Source organism: Erpetoichthys calabaricus, chromosome 9 (assembly GCF_900747795.2).
Source record: "Erpetoichthys calabaricus chromosome 9, fErpCal1.3, whole genome shotgun sequence".
NCBI lineage: Eukaryota > Metazoa > Chordata > Cladistia > Polypteriformes > Polypteridae > Erpetoichthys > Erpetoichthys calabaricus.
Genome location: NC_041402.2, coordinates 72,892,553 through 72,910,823, shown reverse-complemented (window position 1 = coordinate 72,910,823; position 18,271 = coordinate 72,892,553). Strand labels below are relative to the sequence as shown.

The 18,271-nt window shown below is 39.8% G+C and overlaps 1 protein-coding gene and 1 long non-coding RNA gene across 29 annotated transcripts in view; one reads left to right on the top strand and one right to left on the bottom strand.

The window, feature by feature from the left end:
- The window catches only part of cdh31 (cadherin 31), a 438,121-nt gene that overhangs the window by 156,768 nt on the left and 263,082 nt on the right, over positions 1-18,271 (bottom strand). The window contains exons 15-16 of one of the 28 annotated variants that reach the window (XR_007935859.1): positions 15,607-15,750; positions 14,607-15,458 (exon numbers count right to left, since the gene is read on the bottom strand). The exons of the other annotated variants lie outside the window; for them this stretch is intronic. The gene's annotated coding sequence lies outside the window, so the exon portion shown is untranslated. The remainder of the gene's footprint in view (positions 1-14,606; positions 15,459-15,606; positions 15,751-18,271) is intronic. 28 annotated transcript variants of the gene reach the window in all.
- LOC127529178 (uncharacterized) overlaps positions 1-18,271 on the top strand; it is a 412,696-nt gene that overhangs the window by 183,810 nt on the left and 210,615 nt on the right. The window lies entirely within an intron of this gene.

Here is an 18,271-nt window from a genome sequence, read left to right as displayed (position 1 = left end):
AAGCTGTTTTGAGATATCTGGAAATGTATTTCAGATATCTTAAATTGTATTGTAGATATCTGAAAATGCTATTGAGATATCTTGAAATAATTGAGTGTCCTTTTAAAGATATCTTAAAATGCATTTTAGCTGTCTTGAAATGCAATTTGAGATATCTTGAAATACATTGTTAGATATCTGAAATGGAGCAGAGACCTATTTTAAGATATCGTGAAATTAATTTTAGATATCTAAAAATGTACTTTAGATATTTCAAACAACAGTGAATTTTAAGTTATCTTAAATGCTTTTTGAGATATCTTAATTATATTTCGAGATATCCTAAAATAACTTCCTACTCATTTTAAGAGATCTCAAATACATTTTGAGATATCTTAAAATAGACAGGAAGTCCCATTCAAAGAATAGGACATTTTACAGGAACCTATTTCGAGATTATCTCAAATTGCGTTTAAGATATCTTAAAATGCATTTCAGATATTTCAAAATGTACAGCATATCATTTCTAGATATCTTGAAATCTATTTGAGATATTATAAAATGCTTTTTAGATATCTTAAGATAGATGCATTTTTAGATATCTGTAATTCAATTTGAGATATCTAAAATGCATTTCCTGATATCTTAAAATTCTTCTTGAGATATCTCTAAATGTTAATTTGCCTTGCCATAGTAAAATATTATTTACTGATTTATTTATGATGTAGTATCTATTCCACTCAGCACACAGTCACTGATAGTCTTCTGTGGTTGTCCTTATAAATGCCTATCAGCATTACCTGGGGTGTGATGAGACTACACAATGAAAGATGTGTTATCTGTATCTGGTTTGTCCAATTCAGGGTAGGATGGGCTAGAGTTCACTATGGTAGCATCAGGCACAATGCAGAAACCATCCTTGGTCAAGGTATGCATGGCAGAGCACACGCATGGACGTATTCACTCAGAATTTACATCACAATTTAATTTAACACTCACATCTTTAGAGTGTAAGAAGAAAACTGAAGTACCCAGAGGAAAAGCCACACAAGCATGAGAAGAGCGGGCAAATGTCACACAGCCAGTGGCCTGGCTTAGGATTCAAACCATCCATCCATCCATCCATCCATCCAGGATTCAAACCCATTTTCTTAAAAGATAATAGTCCTGTCCTCTGTCTCAAGTGCCCTGCTTCAGTCGACAGTCAGATAAACATCCTTCCAATGACCACACAGGGAAGAGTTTCCGGTTTGCTTTGTTTATTGAAGCCAATTGGAACAGAGTAAAGCTAAAAGCAAATTACAAGCACAGAATGATTTCAGAAATCCTTATATATTAAAAAATTACAAAACTTGATGACAGAATTACTTTTTCTTTACAAATGTAAAACAAATAAATAACATTCAAATAAATAGCAACCATTCTTGGTACATATTCTGGCTCAGTAGTAAGAATGTTTGAAAAGGTATGCTCGCTGGTACTCTTTTAAATGCAGTAGAAGCTCCCATAACAATGGTAAATCAAACCTTTAAATGCTAATATAGTCTCTCAATTATGCATTTACTGTATATGAAGAAATAAACATCTATAAAAGATTTCTACATACTGATAATGCTTTCAAAAGCCAAACTGAGCTAAAAGCTCAGGTTGATGACATCATTAACCAAAGACAGGCTATCCTTCCGTACAAAAAATGCTGAACATCACCATGAGATGGTACTAATCTTAATCTTTACTTAAATCAATTCAAATAATGTTTAATCAGAACAGCACAATAATACTTTTTATGGTAAAATCTGAAGCAGAAATTCCATTTTAATTAGTGACACAAAGGTGAGAAAATCTGTATCTGAATACATTTTAAAAATGTTTTATTTATTACTAGATACATTATTTGTGAAGATAATGTAAAAGATAAAACACTGAAGAACTCCATGCTTACATTTGTGGTCACTGGCGGCACTCTGCACAGCAATTTGCAGGATAGTAAGTGCTTTCTTTCTAAAACTAGCCTTGCTAGAAATTTTTGTTTGGAACACTGAACTCTGGCTGTAGGTTCAATTGACAAATTCAGAGGTTTTCTTTTATACTTTTCACTTCAACCTCTTGGTTTATTCTTCTCTTGGAGTACCCAAGGAAACCTCACAAACAGAGTCATTGACTCTTTGCATGTGCCTATGTTCTCTAATAGTCAGTCTGGAGGTTGTAACCCAAATGGGTGATTTTTATACAGGTATGGCCATTTTACACTTTTGAATTAACTGGATTTCTGGTGACCCAAATGATGCATGGGCTCTGGATGTTTGATTCCTTCCTGAGTGGAGAGAGGAAGATAGAAAGAGAAACAGCCAGACAGAGAGAGAGATAAACATCCTCTGAGGTATCTAGAGTTTGTAATCTCCTCTCTGGTAGTCTTTCTCATAATCCGAGAAATTCTAGCAGGAGCATATAGAGCGAATTGTGATATCTCATAAGATCAAAAGCCGTCACTTGCTGCACCTAACAAGCATGAGTGAACCGTGGGAAAGAGAATGCACAAACTGTTTCTATATGTAAAGTCAAGTTGGGGAGCATGCACTGGTACAGTGTGTTGCCGCACCCACTACACAACCAAACAACTCGGATCCCGGTTTGCAACCCCCCAGGCAGACACGTGGTCCAGTCCCATGCTCCAGAAATGACCCTCTATCTGCCACAGCCAGGTGTTATGTGGGCAACCACTTGGCCTGGTCCAGATCACAGCATCGTCAGCAAAGTCAAGATCCGTGAATCTTTGTTCACCAACAGATGCCTCATAGCCGCTGGACTCCACGACCTTGCCCAACACCCAGCCAATACAAGCACTGAACAGAGTAGGAGCAAGAACACACCCCTGACGAACCCTAGAATCAACTGGGAAAAACACAGAGGTCCTGCCTCCACTCTGCACAGCACTCACAGTACCAGTGTACAGGCCAGCCATGATATCCAGCAACCTCGAGGGGATCCCGCAAACCCTCAGGATGTCCCACAGGGTAGCTCGATCAACTGAGTTGAACGCTTTGCCAAAATCGACAAAGGCTGCAAAGAAACTCTGCCAATATTCACGTTTGCACTCCATGAGAACCCTCAATGTCAGGATGCGGTCGATGGTAGACTTCTTAGGCATAAAACCAGACTGTTCCAGTTGCTGGTAGGTGAGCAAGTGATCACGGATCCTATTGAGGACGACCCTAGCAAGGACCTTACCCCGGCACAGAGAGTAGTGTCATCCCCCTGTAGTTGCTGCAATCCAGGCGATCACCCTTCCCTTTCCAGACAGGGACAACAGCCTCCCCCCCTCCCCAGATTCAGCTGGTTTATCATCTGTGCAATCTCAGTGAGATTGGGTGGTTCACAGGTAACGGGAGGATCAGCTTCAAGAACCGTGAACCCAGAGATATCCAACGTCCTAGCCGGAGGATCAGCTTTGAACAACTGCTCAAAGTAGCCAGTCCAGCGGGTCACAACTGCAGTGTCATCTGTAAGGACCGTTCCATCAGGTGCCCTGACTGCGGCTCACCGAGGAACAGATTTAGATGTGCGTAATGCTTCAATTCCTCTGTAAGCAGGACGTGGGTCGCTAGACCACAGATGGTGTGTCACTTGCTCACAGATTCCTCTAACAGCGCCTCTTTATCTGCCCTCAGAGCCCTCGCAGCCGTCCTTCTCAGTTCCCGGTACAGACCAGAGTTGCCATTGAGCCGTGCGCTGTGACTCCTCTCGATGATATCCAGGGTGCCCTGCGAGATGAAACACCTCCTTCTGGAAACACCAGTAACACCAACACAACCCTCAGTAACCTTCAGGGTCTTGTCACGGAAGGTCTCCCACATCACATTAGGATCGGCAGTCGTATCCAAATCTGCAGGTTCCTTACACAAACTGTGTGCATACTCATTAGAAACAGCCTCATCTTGGAGTCTGGCCAAGTCCAAGCTCATTTTCCTAGTAGCTGGTAACCTACTGGACCTAAGCTGGATCCTAAGAGTAGCAACAACAAGTCTGTGGTCAGAATTCACAAACTGGGCACTTCTGTAGACCCTGCAGTTTTGCAAGAGCCTCAAGTGTCTGCCCATGAGGATGTGATCGATCTCCTTCACCGCACCACCAGTATTGGAGTACCAAGTCCAACAATGCGGTTCATGGGGCTGGAACCAGGATCCAGCGATTCGCAGCCCCTGACCTTTTGCAAAGTCAAGGAGCATGGAGCCACTTTCACCACGGTCACCAGACCCATGGGGACAGAGACAATCTTCATAGTCAGCCCTGTCAATGCTAGTGGCTGCATTGATATCACACATGACTAGAGGAGTGTCACCCCGCGGACACCCATCAATCACCAAGCGAAGCTGCGAATAAAATGTCTCCCTTGCCCTCGAGACATCACTCACTGTGGTCGGAGCATACACTGGGACAACAGACAAGGCACCCAGGGAGTGCCGTAATCTGAGTCTCAGATGTGAGGTATCAAAAAACACAAATGTAAAACAGAATTTATCAGATTATTTTGCTGGAATTCTGTACTGAGGAGAGGCAGTGAAACATGGTGTTGTTTGGCCTCAACTCTAGACATCATGTAGACCAAGACTGTGCAACTGCTTCGTGACATGCACATTACCAAGAGATGACTTTAGATTGTTAGAGATAAACCTGAAGATTTTGGAGACAGTAGTTTTGAGCATTGGGCTAAATTTGATTGGTTGGCTTGTTGTTGATAGATAGATAGATAGATAGATAGATAGATAGATAGATAGATAGATACTTTATTAATCCCGAGGGGAAATTCACATACTCCAGCAGCAGCATACTGATAAAGAACAATATTAAATTAAAGAGTGATAACAATGCAGGTATAACAGACAGACAATAACTTTGTGTAATTTTAACATTTCCCCGGGTGGAATTGAAGAGTCGCATAGTGTGGGGGAGGAATGATCTCCTCAGTCTGTCAGTGGAGCAGGACAGTGACAGCAGTCTGTTGCTGAAGCTGCTCCTCTGTCTGGAGATGATACTGTTTAGTGGATGCAGTGGATTCTCCATGATTGACAGGAGCCTGCTCAGTGCCCGTCACTCTGCCATGGATGTCAAACTGTCCAACTCTGTGCCTGCAATAGAGACTGCCTTCCTCACCAGTTTGTCCAGGCGTGAGGCATCCCTCTTCTTTATGCTGCTTCTCCAGCACACCACTGCGTAGAAGAGGGCGCTCGCCACAACTGTCTGATAGAACATCTGCATCATCTTATTGCAGATGTTGAAGGACGCCAGCCTTCTAAGGAAGTATAACTGGCTCTGTCTTTTCTTACACAGAGCATCAGTATTGGCAGTCCAGTCCAATTTATCATCCCGCTGCACTCCCAGGTATTTATACGTCTGCACTCTCTGCACACAGTCACCTCTGATAATCACGGAGTCCATGAGGGGCCTGGTCCTCCTAAAATCCACCACCAGCTCCTTGGTTTTGCTGGTGTTCAGGTGTAGGTGGTTTGAGTCGCACCATTTATCAAAGTCCTTGATTAGGTTCCTATATTCCTCCTCCTGTCCACTCCTGATGCAGCCCATAATAGCAGTGTTGTCAGCGAACTTTTGCACGTGGCAGGACTCCGAGTTGTATTGGAAGTCCGATGTATATAGGCTGAACAGGACTGGAGAAAGTACAGTCCCCTGTGGCGCTCCTGTGTTGCTGACCACAATGTCAGACCTGCGGTTCCCTAGACGCATATACTGAGGTCTGTCTTTAAGATAGTCCACGATCTATGCTACTAGATATGACTCTACTCCCATCTCTGTCAGCTTGTCCCTAAGGAGCAGAGGTTGGATGGTGTTGAAGGAGCTAGAGAAGTCCAGAAACATAATTCTTACAGCACCACTGCCTCTGTCCAAGTGAGAGAGGGATCGGTGTAGCATATAGATGATGGCACCCTCCGTTTCCAGCTTCTCCTGGTATGCGAACTGCAGAGGGTCGAGGGCGTGGTGGACCTGTGGCCTTAGGTGGTGAAGCAGCAGCCGCTCCATGGTCTTCATCACATGTATTTTCAGAGCGACAGGCCGGAAGTCGTTCAGCTCACTAGGACGTGATATCTTTGGGACGGGGGGATGCAAGATGTTTTCCAAAGCCTCGGGACTCTCCCCTGTTCCAGGCTCAGGTTGAAGATGCGCTGTAGAGGACTCCCCAGCTCCAACGCACAGGCTGGTAGTGAGTTTTTCTTTTTTCCATTTGAAAAATTTATTATCAATATATGGAATTCCTTAGAAATTCTGTGTGCCCTTCCCAGTCATATAAGAAGTGTTTTTTGGCAGGGGGCTTCTTGAACTTTTCTTGTTCTTGACAACATGTTTTTTTTAACTGACCTGTGAAAACAGACCATGGTTCACATTTTTATGTGCAGCCACTTAACGTATCCAGTAGTGTGAGATAGAAGTTCTCGTCACTAAATTAGAGGCATGAAAAGGACCTTTATTTGGTGGCCTAAGGGTGTCAGCAACAAGCACAAATATGTTGAATGGCAATGTGTTACTGATGCTGTAAATGCCATGAGCTCCAGTCACACAATGCCTGAAATAAAAAAAGTTCCAATTGTTAGCCACCGTCAGAGCGTGTAATGCAAGGAGGAAAAAAACACACATCTTCGCTCTCTGATTTTGATCTGGGAATGGCGTCTACAACTAAAGATGCCTTTTTATGTGTCATTCATTGTGCGAGCAGTCCTGACAATTGTGAGTCTTATCTTAGCATCACAGATGACTTGTATGTTAATAGAATATCACTGCTTACAGTTAACAAAAGCAGCTTCATTCTCAATAGGTGCCCTTATTGCAATATGAGTGCATTAAAATGCACATGAAGAAAATGGACACTGATGCAGATTGCCTTTTTATATTGTTTACAACATGCTATGTTATATGCACCTACATCATATAAAAACTGGATGTAGAATTTTCTCAATCAGTTAAAGGCTTTCAGCACAGCGGGCATGATGGAGTGAATCTTGGCTGAACCTGTCGGCCAGTTCTCAGAGAAGTGACAATAGGTAGTCTAAACTGACAGAGAAAAAAAAAGTTCTTCAGTGCAAAAACACAGCATTGGTCCTGTTAAAATAGAACTAAAATACAGTGTGTGCATCATATTCATCACATTTGTGCTTTAATGTGTCTGTCACATCAACACATATTACAATAACAGCTACTGTAAGTGATATGAATGATGCATGCAAGTCGTCATTTATCTGATTGGGCTGCATTCCCAACTCGATCAAGGATGTAGTCTTTTCCCAGTTGCTCCCAAGTGGTGTGTACACATGGGTTAAAGTTTTTGTAAATATACACACATTCCTCCCATCAAGCTTTCTTTTCTAAATCCCGAGGTTTATGTGGGAATTTCAAGCCTTTTTGTGCTTACGCAAACTTTATAAATGAGGCTCCAGGACTCTTCATTAGAAGTTATACAAAAATGTTATGTTTTGTTAGGTTTTCCTGTATTGTATATTTGATAAAACAGGCAAGAGCAGAAAAAAGAAGAGATCAAAGCAACAGAGATATTCATTCATGTAGGTAAATATTTGCTTATTCTCTCCAGGTTTGTTTTTCAAAATAGGGACTATTTATTATCCAGCTATGAAAGTAACCTGATATTGCTCAATATGGACACCAGAAACAAGGGAGAAAGTCAAAATCAGGGAATATGTAACAAGAAATAGGTGTGACTTGATGACACTTCCAAATTTTTCTAAAAAAGTACTTTGAAGAGTCAATAAGGAAGGCAATAATTAAGATTGGTTATCCATTGTATTCATCACTGTCATAAAAAGGTATTAACTGGAACCTCATACTAAAAAGTTGTCTGAATACTTTGACAACAATGTATTTTTCAGTTGAATTTGATGAGGACCAAGTTGTTAATATCTATCTTCTTCTTCTTTCGGCTGCCACAGCGGATCATCTTCTTCCATATCTTACTGTCCTCTGCATCTTGCTCTGTTACACCTATCACCTGCATGTCCTCTCTCACCACATCCATTAACCTTCTCTTAGGCCTTCCTCTTTTCCTCTTCCCTGGCAGCTCTGTCCTTAGCATCCTTCTCCCAATATACCCAGCATCTCTCCTCTGCACATGTCCAAACCAACGCAATCTCGCCTCTCTGACTCTGACCAAGTTGTTAATATGTATGTGGCTTGTAAATCACCTCCAGAGGCCAATAGAACTGTGGAACACTCCATCACAGTAACTTTGGTAGTTCTTACCACCATCTACAGAGATTTAGAACCTCCCAGGAATACCAGTGCATATAATGGACCATGGGAATTTGCCCGGAAAAGTTCAAACTCCATTCACTGTGTCCATTATGACATCTGCCTTAGACAAAGATTGTACCAGTGTTAGGTCATCTTTAGAATCAAGCTACATTTCTCTTGTCATTTACAGTATATTGATACACTCAGCTTCTCAACCTGCCTTTGTTTGGAAGAAAGACAAAATGTAGCTTAGTATTATTGAGAATCTGGCAGTGCTACTAATCTTATTAGGCCTTTACGAAATGTTACTATAAAATTAAGAGTAAGATTTAGAGAAACAGAATTAATTTTGCAGCTAAAACAATTTGTACAACAGTAATAATTATTCTCAATTGTTCAGTAATAATAATGAAATATAATAAGGCATGTAGAATGCATCACAGCTGTAAAATGCATCTTGTTCACCAAGAAACAAATGAGAGTGAAGGAACACACACACCCTCTCTCACTCCCGCCATATCATATGACTTTTGTTACTCCAGTTCAAACACAGATCTCCATGCCAAGTGAAAATGGCAACTTTTTATGATGTTGTCTCACTTTTATTTTTCTAGATATTTATTCATTAAAAATGTAAAATTATTACCCTCTATTCTAACATAGACTAGACACCGGAAATATCTACAAAGTTTAGTAGAAATAGATACAGTGGTTTTAAGGTCCCTATCTGGAAAGGGAAGGGTGATCACCTGGATTGTGGCACCTACAGGGGGATAACACTGCTCTCAGTGCTGGGTAAGGTCCTTGCTAGGGTCATCCTCAATAGGATCTGTGATCACTTGCCACCTACCAGCATCCGGACCAGTCTGGTTTTACACTTAAGAAGTCTACCATCGACCACATCCGGGCACTGGGGGTGTTCTTCTGGAGAGCAAACACAAATATCAGCAGTTTCTTTGCAGCCTTTGTTGTCTTTCATAAAGTGTTCAATTCTGTTGATCGAGCCGCCTTGTAGTACATGCCAAGACTTTGTCGGATCCCCTCCAAGGTTGCTGGATATCATGGGCAGCCTGTACACGGGTACTGTGAGTGCTTTGCAGAGTGGAGGCAAAACCTCTGGGTTTTCCCATTTGATTCTGGGGTTCATCAGGGGTATGTTCTTGCTTGCTTGGATGGACTCGGAGCTGGGCAGGGTCGTTGGGTCTAGTGGCTGTGGGGCATTTGTTGATGAAGAAAGATTCAGAGTCAATAGAGACTCTGATTGGGGCTCTCAGGAGACTGAGTGAGAAGTCCGACTGTCTGGGCTTGCAAGATCCAGGCCTTTAAAGAGGTCTTTATTCTGTGGAGGGAATATTGACCTCATCAAGAGGTTTACTTACCTTGGCAGCGACATTCACGTCTCTGGTGACTTTTCTTATGAAGTCAGTAGACTGATTGGGAGAGCATTGGGGAGTTGGGTCACGAGGTCGCTGGGACATGTGGCACTTACGCGATCTTTGCAAAAGGATGAAGGTCCAGGTTCTGTGGTACTGCATCTCTTTGGGGAATCCTTGGGTACCACTGGTTTGACTTTGTGTCAAATGAGCGGTTGCTTACAGAGTCCCAACAGCACTAAATAGATACTTTATTAATCCCCAAGGGGAAAGTCATGGGGAAATGCCCATGTGGCACGATTCCCTGAGGGTGATCCAGCTCACAGGATCCTCATTGTTGAAGACCAGAGCAGCTCGACCAGGCCAAGGGGACACCCACTTAACACCTAGCTGACGCAGATAGATGCTCATTTCTGGGGTGGGTGTGGGGAAAGTGGAGCGTGCATCTGCCTGGGGGTTTGCCAACCAGGGTCCCGAGCTGTTTTGTTGTGAAGTGGGTGTGACAACACACTTTACCAGTGCATGCACCCCAACCTGATCTGACCTGTTTAAACGTGAAGTTTGAACAGTCATTCTATTTTATATACTGTATATAAAATATCTGGTTCCATTTCAATTTTTTTTTTTTTTTAATTTACTACATCTGTCTCCCACTGTATTGAATGTTGAACAACACACTCGGAAGATCTTCAAGTAGCTATTCTGTTCCAGTTTTATTGATCAGAGGCATAATCACCAATGTAGGTCACATTTGTAAAAGTAACAAATTTAATCTCAGAGTATGTGTAATTTCAGCACCACAAGAAATTTTATTTAAACTACCGATTAATGCAAGTTTTGTTAGCATTGAGCCATCCTAGGCCAAATTCTTAAGCACCATTTAACTAAGGGTGTCCAGATTTGGAATTTTGACACAGATTTCAGTTCTTATTTTCTGACCATCTGTTGAACATGTTTCTTACTGTAATTTAAGAAAAAAAATTAAAGACTGAGGGTTGGGCAGCAGGCAAGAGTAAGATATAAAACTATTTAAAATGTATAAAGACAAAACAAATTGACTTTACAAATAAACATACAGTAGCTATTTAATAGGAAAGTGCATAGCTACAATAGTGTGTGGTTTTTTTTTTTTTATGATCAGGTAAATGTTGAAAGGCTTGCCTGACCTCTAGTGTCAAAAAAGGGAATATCACACTTTCATTTTTACATGTCAATTTCGATTTAGTCTGAGAAACTTGGGGGGGATTTTTCAAACTGGTAAAAGATTTATGTAGTAGTGGAGAAACCAGGATAACAAAAACAAAAAAATCATAAAGGTCTCCATAGACTGCCCTACCCAATGCTGTGGCCCATGTGTTCCAAAACTAGATTAAATAAATGCAGGATTAACATAAATGAGGAATGAAAACAGAGGGACTATGATTAACGATCGATGCTCCTGGTCAGGACTTGTCCCCCACTACTGCCAGCACCAAACTCACCTCTGAGATTTTGTAAAGGGAAACAGAGAAACCTGAATAGATTTGTAGAGCCTAAATTCTTCAGAAATACAGATTCCAAGAATAAATTGCATCCTCCTTAGACCATCTTTGATTACTGCTTGTGCTACCCTTGACAGGTACATTAGGAATAGTAAAAACACTCCAGTCCAGGCCTGAGACACACACAAGCTGCAGAACTTCACTGTTCCCTGTTAAAGTCAGTGCAGCAGATGTTTGAAATTTCCTATTACCAAGGAGCCAATTAAAGACTAATTTAAAAGGTTATTCTAGAACTTTAAATCATATCATGCTAAGATCTTAAATGTTTTAAATTATCTTGGTGAAAACATTTGTTTCAGCTTTATTTTCTTCACTGACTCTAGGTCAGTTTATAGTGTTTTAAAAATTTTTTTTTTTTGTGATAGATACTTTATTAATCCCAATGGGAAATTGTGTTGAATCTTCCTTTCAACAGCACAGTGTTTGCCATGCCAGTGGCACAACTATGTAATACCCAGTGTTTAAAGTTCTTTTCTTCAGAATACTGTAGCTGTTTTCGACCAGATGCATCTTCTGTGGATGTGGCCAGTTTTTCTAGATTTCTCCTAAAAGAACTGCTTCACAGACATTATACAATCTCAAAATTAAGTCAAAGTTTCTTTGATAAGCTATAAAACAAGATATCCGCTGTGGCAAACCCTAATGGGAGCATTATAAAGTTTGATACTTTTGCCATAAAATGAACTTGTCTAAATAACTTTGTACTACAGCTCTCTAATCAGAGGTCAGCTAAACCTTCTCAATGGATTCTGTTTGGCATATCTGACTAGTTTATGGAAACAGTGTCACATTTTCTGCATCTTTCTGGAATCGTGACTTAATTTTTATTAGATGTTGGTCAGAGTGTAAATGTCCAATTTTACTTTTGATACCCTCACTCAGTTTTAAGGTCATATAACGAAGGGCATGTTACATCTTTAACCGGAGAATGTAGCATATTTAAGAACTAAAAAGCTGTTTTAAGGCTAGAAAAAAAAAAAAAATCCCTCAAAAAAACTCAGTTTTGTAAAAAAAATTCAGGAGAGGCCATTCAACTAACCCAATTCTTACCAAGGTGATAAGGGAGATCCACATCCAAGAAGTACACTACCTACTGCATTGATTACATAAGCTATGAACGCATGAAATAAGTACTTCAAAATTTGTGCAAGACATTTCACCAATTTTGATTTATGCCACCATGTTTTTGTTTAAAGTCCCCTCATAATTTTAAACACCTCTTTCATGTGTCTTCACCGCCATTTGCTTAAATCTGAAAGGATTTGGGTCCCTCAGTCTCTCCTGGTTGTAACTTGCAGTCATGAAACCATTGTTATTCCTTCCTTGAATTCCTATTCCTTTTCTTATATAAATATGACAAAATTAGCATACACTCTTCCTTAATTCTAACCCAACATTAACGGTATTTGACACACCATTTTGTGAAACACAATACCCATAACTAGCGTACAATTAACACATCCATATCTAAAACACATCCTAGTGTTTGCATGCGACATTCTACATGCGATTTAAAATCCCTTTCCACAAGTTGGCACACCTCACATACATGAACATAAATGAATAAAAACCCCACATGAATTTATATAAAACAGCCCCCTTTCAAGAGAAGTCAAGGTGCATCTTTCCTATTTAAAATTAGAATAAATGTGTTGAATATAATGCCCATAAATAATACAACTACCCCAGTTTTATCAGAGCACCTCATCAGGTCACTTATGGATGATATCCCAAGTCAACACACACCCAGACTCCATGTTAGCAAACTGAGCCTGTAATGGTATTTCAGGTTTTGCGATCAACATGGTTTCCAAAAAAATTGATTAGTGTAAGAATATAGAATTACAACATATTGTCAGCCGCCATGATATTTCTTTTCATTTTGGTGTGCAATGTTGCCTATAAGTCTTGCACATAATTTATGTTCATGTGATTTTAACCAGGTTAGAAAATAAAAACAAAAACACACAAACCCAGCAAGCCCAGAACTGCATTAAACATTCTGGACTGCAGAACTTTTATTAAAGATTACAGTGAAAAGTGCTTTTTGGGCAACCTAAGGTGAGGCTGGTATGTGCAGGCAGGGAACTTAGCGTACAACGGGCAGAGAGGTACCAATAGACAAGGTCCCAATTTTTCTGTCCACTATGTTCAATGTAGCTAGGTATGATTGTTTTGTTACAAACTAGTTACAGTAGCGGCTCATGCATATCTTGTGGTACAGCGGACTAAATAAAAAAAAAAAAAAAAAGGTGAGTCTTGGTATTGATTGCTAAGCTAGCCATGTAATATGTCAATAGTGAAATGTACCATAACCAACTATTTAATAAGGTAGACAAGTTTGAAAGCATGCACTGCATTTTTCTTATCAAGGATACTAAGCACCAAAGTCTGAAAAATAGGCCTAAGCTTGAACATCTAAAGATCTAACCCACCTACCCACAACTCAAAACCCAATCTCTCACACAGAAATCTTACTTCTATGAAAAAAAGGACACCAAACAAACATCTCATGCCCTTCTATGAATCCAGGGAAACTATTTTACATCATAAAACAAATTTGCACAGAAATCATTTTCTAATTCCATCAGTAAGAGTTTTGAAATATGGAAGTATTCAAACTTAAAGCACTCGACATACTGGTGGCAGCCAAAAAATATGTACAAAGCAGTCAAGTTTTTTTTCCTGCTCAAAAGCATTAAGAATTAAAAGTACGCTCTAAACTATTTGAATGCATGTTAGAATCCTATTAAAAGAATCACAATGTTAACGTGCTAAAACTATTAATGGATGATGCAATACTGCGACATATAGCAAGAGTGCAGATAAAACAAACATGGGAGTTTTTAAAAATAAAGAATTAAGTTTATTTAAATACAAATATTTACATGTCACCTCGTATAATGGTGAATTATTGAATATGGAACATATTTACAGTCACCTCTAACCAAAAATATTCACCCTTAAGTCTGCATAATGTGGGGGGGGGGGGGGGGGGGGGGAGAAATCAACAGGGTGGGGAAACTAACATTCTATTGGAGTAACACTAAATAAAAGAAACACGTGTTTAAAATTATCTGGCAATTGCTGTTTTTTCCCCTCATTTCCACAGTCCTCCATTTACTAATGTTTATTGCATATTAAAGAGAACACCATTCAACAGAGCATGGCTCTGGCACTGCTACTTCACTGCAAGTTTCTTAATCTTCATTCCCTTAATTCTCGTCTCTCCCATCTGCATCCCCAACAATTCTAAGGAAGCGTATGCACAAGGACTCTAGCACAGCCTGGACAGCTTGTGCAAATGGCTCCTATATAGCCCGTGCCTGTCAGTTAATAAACTTTAATGTCCAAAAAAAAAAAAAAATTAAAATTACAGATTAGATATTGAAATGTGAACAACAACCTGAACCTTCCCAGTATGGTGGCCCTAAACCAGTGAGTGGGAGAAAGATTCAAAGACTCAACACATTCAAAGTCAAAAATATCAAAATGAAAATTTACTATGACATGCACTTCAATTTGTAGATAAACAAGTAAATGGTGAGTTTTTTTTTTTTCATAAAATGTGCTGCCAAATTGTTGTTTGTTTAAATTCTAGGTCTAATTAAAACAATCATAGCTTTATTAAGAATTAAGCCACCATAATTTGAGGATAAAAACAGGAATCTGTTTCCTGAATCATTCATAAACATTTTTCAGTAATTTTCCTAGTAAAGCTCATGAATTTTGCTTTTACTGTTAAAAATACAATGCTACAAAAAGGAATAAAAATGGTCCTTTTAGATTACAATACAAAAAGTAACAAAAAAATTAAAAGTTGTAAATATAATGCAGAAAAATAAAGACCACCTTAATGTGTGCTTATAAAGTTGTTTAAAAAAAAAAAACAACAAAAAAAAACAACCACACCTTGCTAATATTTGGCCACTTTACAAAAGACACAATATAAACCAAACAGAAAAACTCGACTGTGCAGCTAAAAACATGCACTGAAATTTACCCACGTTTTGGATTTTTAAAAATTGCAGTTTAGTAATATTATTGGAAGTCCTGCATGGCAACAAAATAACCCACCAAAAGCCACATGTAACTGGAGGACATGCTTTCAATCATCTTCACCTCCATACATATCGGCAAGTTTTTTGAAGCGGGGTCCCCATTGATTTAAACAGTCGTAGTCCTGATCACCTCCTGAGCTGTCAGAATGTAGTGAGCTTAAAGAACCAGCCTCTGAACCAGCACCTTCATAATCAAATACTAGTAGTGAATCGTATGGAGGAGCAGTTGGATCATTATCTGCCGTCTTCAAGTTCTAAAATTGGAAAACGTTGAAATAATAAGTTACTTTAAAAGAAATGTATTCTGGTGTAGTAGGTTCAGAACCCACACACTTATGCCAAGACTAAAATTACATTTCTACAAAATTTGTATTGAGCAAAATTAACTTGAGTTTTATTTACATCTTCAATGAAGTTGCCAATATCTTCTGGATTAGCTGGACGGGGCCGGTACTTTGGGGCAGGCATCATTGATGGTTCTACGTCATCTCTGTAGACCCCTGGACGTGCATCTAGGCCTCTATGCAGCTGGCTTAAATCATACTCCTATAAAGAAAAAACAGGCCAGAATTAAAGAACTCCAATCACAAATCAAACTACAGTAAATTCAGAAAATATTCAGAGCCCTTTGCTTTCTGCACACTGTTGTATACATTTTAAAATCTACATCTTTTCCATTTTTAAACAATGGAAAAGTAAACATGTTTGCAGAAAGGTTTGTTATTTTAAAAAAAAGAAAAAAAAAAGAAATCTCATTCATCTAAATATTCAGACCATTAATTCAGTACTTTGCAGAAGCCCCTTGGCTGCAATAATAGCTTCAAGTTTTCTTGGATTATTCTATAAAGCTTTGCACATCTGGATTTGGGCAGTTTATCCCACTGTTCCTGGCAGATCCTCTCAAGCTCCTTTAGAATATATGAGAGGTGTCTGTAAACTGCCACCTTCAGGTCTCTCCACACATTATCTATAGGGTTTAAGTTTAGGCTTTAGCCTGGCCACTCAGAGACATGTCCTGAAGCCACTCCAACATTGCCTTGGCTGCATGCTTTCATGCTGAAAGGTGAATCCCAGTTCAAGTCTGTGGATCTCTATTTAGCTGAATTCATCTTTCCCTCTATTCTGACCGATCACCCTGTCCCGGCTGCTGCTAAGCACTCTCATAGTAGGATGCTGCCACCACTATACTAGGGACAGCATTAGGCCGGTGATAAGCAGATTCTTGACATCAGGCAGAACTCCAAGCACCGAATTTAATTGTAGTCTCATCAGACCAGATTTTTCTTAATGATCAGAGTCCTTTAAAATGTCATCTGACAAACTCCAAGCAGGATGTCATATGCACCTGATTGATGGAGTGCTGCCAAGATGGTTGTCCTTCCAGCAGGTTCTCCCATTTCACCAGATGACTTGTGTAGATCTGTTAGTGATCACTAGGTTGCCTGACCAAGGTCGTTCTTGCCAGGTTACTCAGTTTAGCCAGAAGGCCAACTTTTAGCAACAGTCCTGGGGCCTCATGTATAAACTCTGCATATGCACAAAAATGTTGCATACTCCCATTTCCACGCTCAAATCATGATGTATATAACCTAAACTTGCCGTAAAGCCACGCACATTTCCATGGTAGCTCAAACCCTGGGGTACGCAAGTTCTTCGCTCGGTTTTGCAAACTGGCGGTACCCAGTGTCAAAGCAGTGCTTTTGTTCCAGTGTGGTTTCCCTTTTTTTAGATCCACATCCCTGACGTGGCTTTATCATATACACTGAAATTAACTGCATATTGTTTATTAGTTTAAGGCATCCGATTGTAATTAACCTGTAACAATAACGGTCCACGCAATAGCCAAACTATTTCAAATACCATAGCTGCTTTAGCATTGCTCTTCCCACGGCATTTTTTTCTTTCAGCTACTCCCGTTAGGGGTTGCCACAGTGGATCATCTTTTTCCACATTATTCTCACTGTACCACTCAGTATTTACATCACTGTATCTGAGTGTAGAATCACAGCTCTACAGCAGCTGACTGGAAAGAGAATTATCGGGATACAGCATCTAGCACATGCTGCCTGCCTCAGCCATGCTGCCTATTTGAACTGCTCTCATGCGACAAACGCTTCAGAGCCTTTCCTGTACTGACGTTGCAGTTCAGAAAGTTTCATCCCAAGAACTATAAATGCAATCAGTCCATCAAGTGCTCCTTGTACAACTGGTTGTACTTATAGGTACAATTACCTCACTGTAAACTTGCGATAGTTATATTGCACAACCTGAGCCACTTTATAAAGCACGTATTTACATATGATAATGTCATTTTTAAGATGAAATGCAGCAAAATGTTTTATATTATACAGATAAAACTAACTTCATTTAAATAATCTATATTGTTAATTAAACATGTGAGGACACTGTGTCGCAGCGCTAGCAAGAAGCTGGCGCCTCGTTCAGCGATTGTTTCTGCCTCACGCTGTATTCTTGCTGGGACTGGTGCGACACAAGAAGGATAGATGGACAGAATAATTACACATGTACTACGAAGATATTTCAATGTTCCTTAAAAGTTTTGAAGAATCTGCATTCTCAGCTTACAGATGGCTTAACGTCTATTACAGTGCCGATTGTGTGGCGATTGGGTATTAGGAGAAAGAAAAGGAAGGACAGGGATTAGGAGTCAGTATGTTTGAATGAGACAATACTGCTGCAATAAATTATTTCACCTTAGGTCGTGCACGGCGCAGCAAGCATCTTGCATGAGGCATGAAAATCACTGCACCACCGTGTTCCCATGTTTAATACCTATCATCATGAAAATGATATCAAGTATACATCTCAGTATTTAGACTATTCAGAGAGCTGCAATATCATAAACGTAATGGCTTCTGTGTTCTGTCGGAGGAAGAGAGTCAGTTTAAGAAGTACGTAGTGATTCACACACAGAGCACATAGAAGAACACATACAAAACAAAAGCATTTAATGTGCTACTTTAGTTACAATGGGATTTGAGAAACTAGTAAACAATTTTAAGATGAAGTTTATGATGTTCTACTTTAATTCTTTTAGGGCGGATGT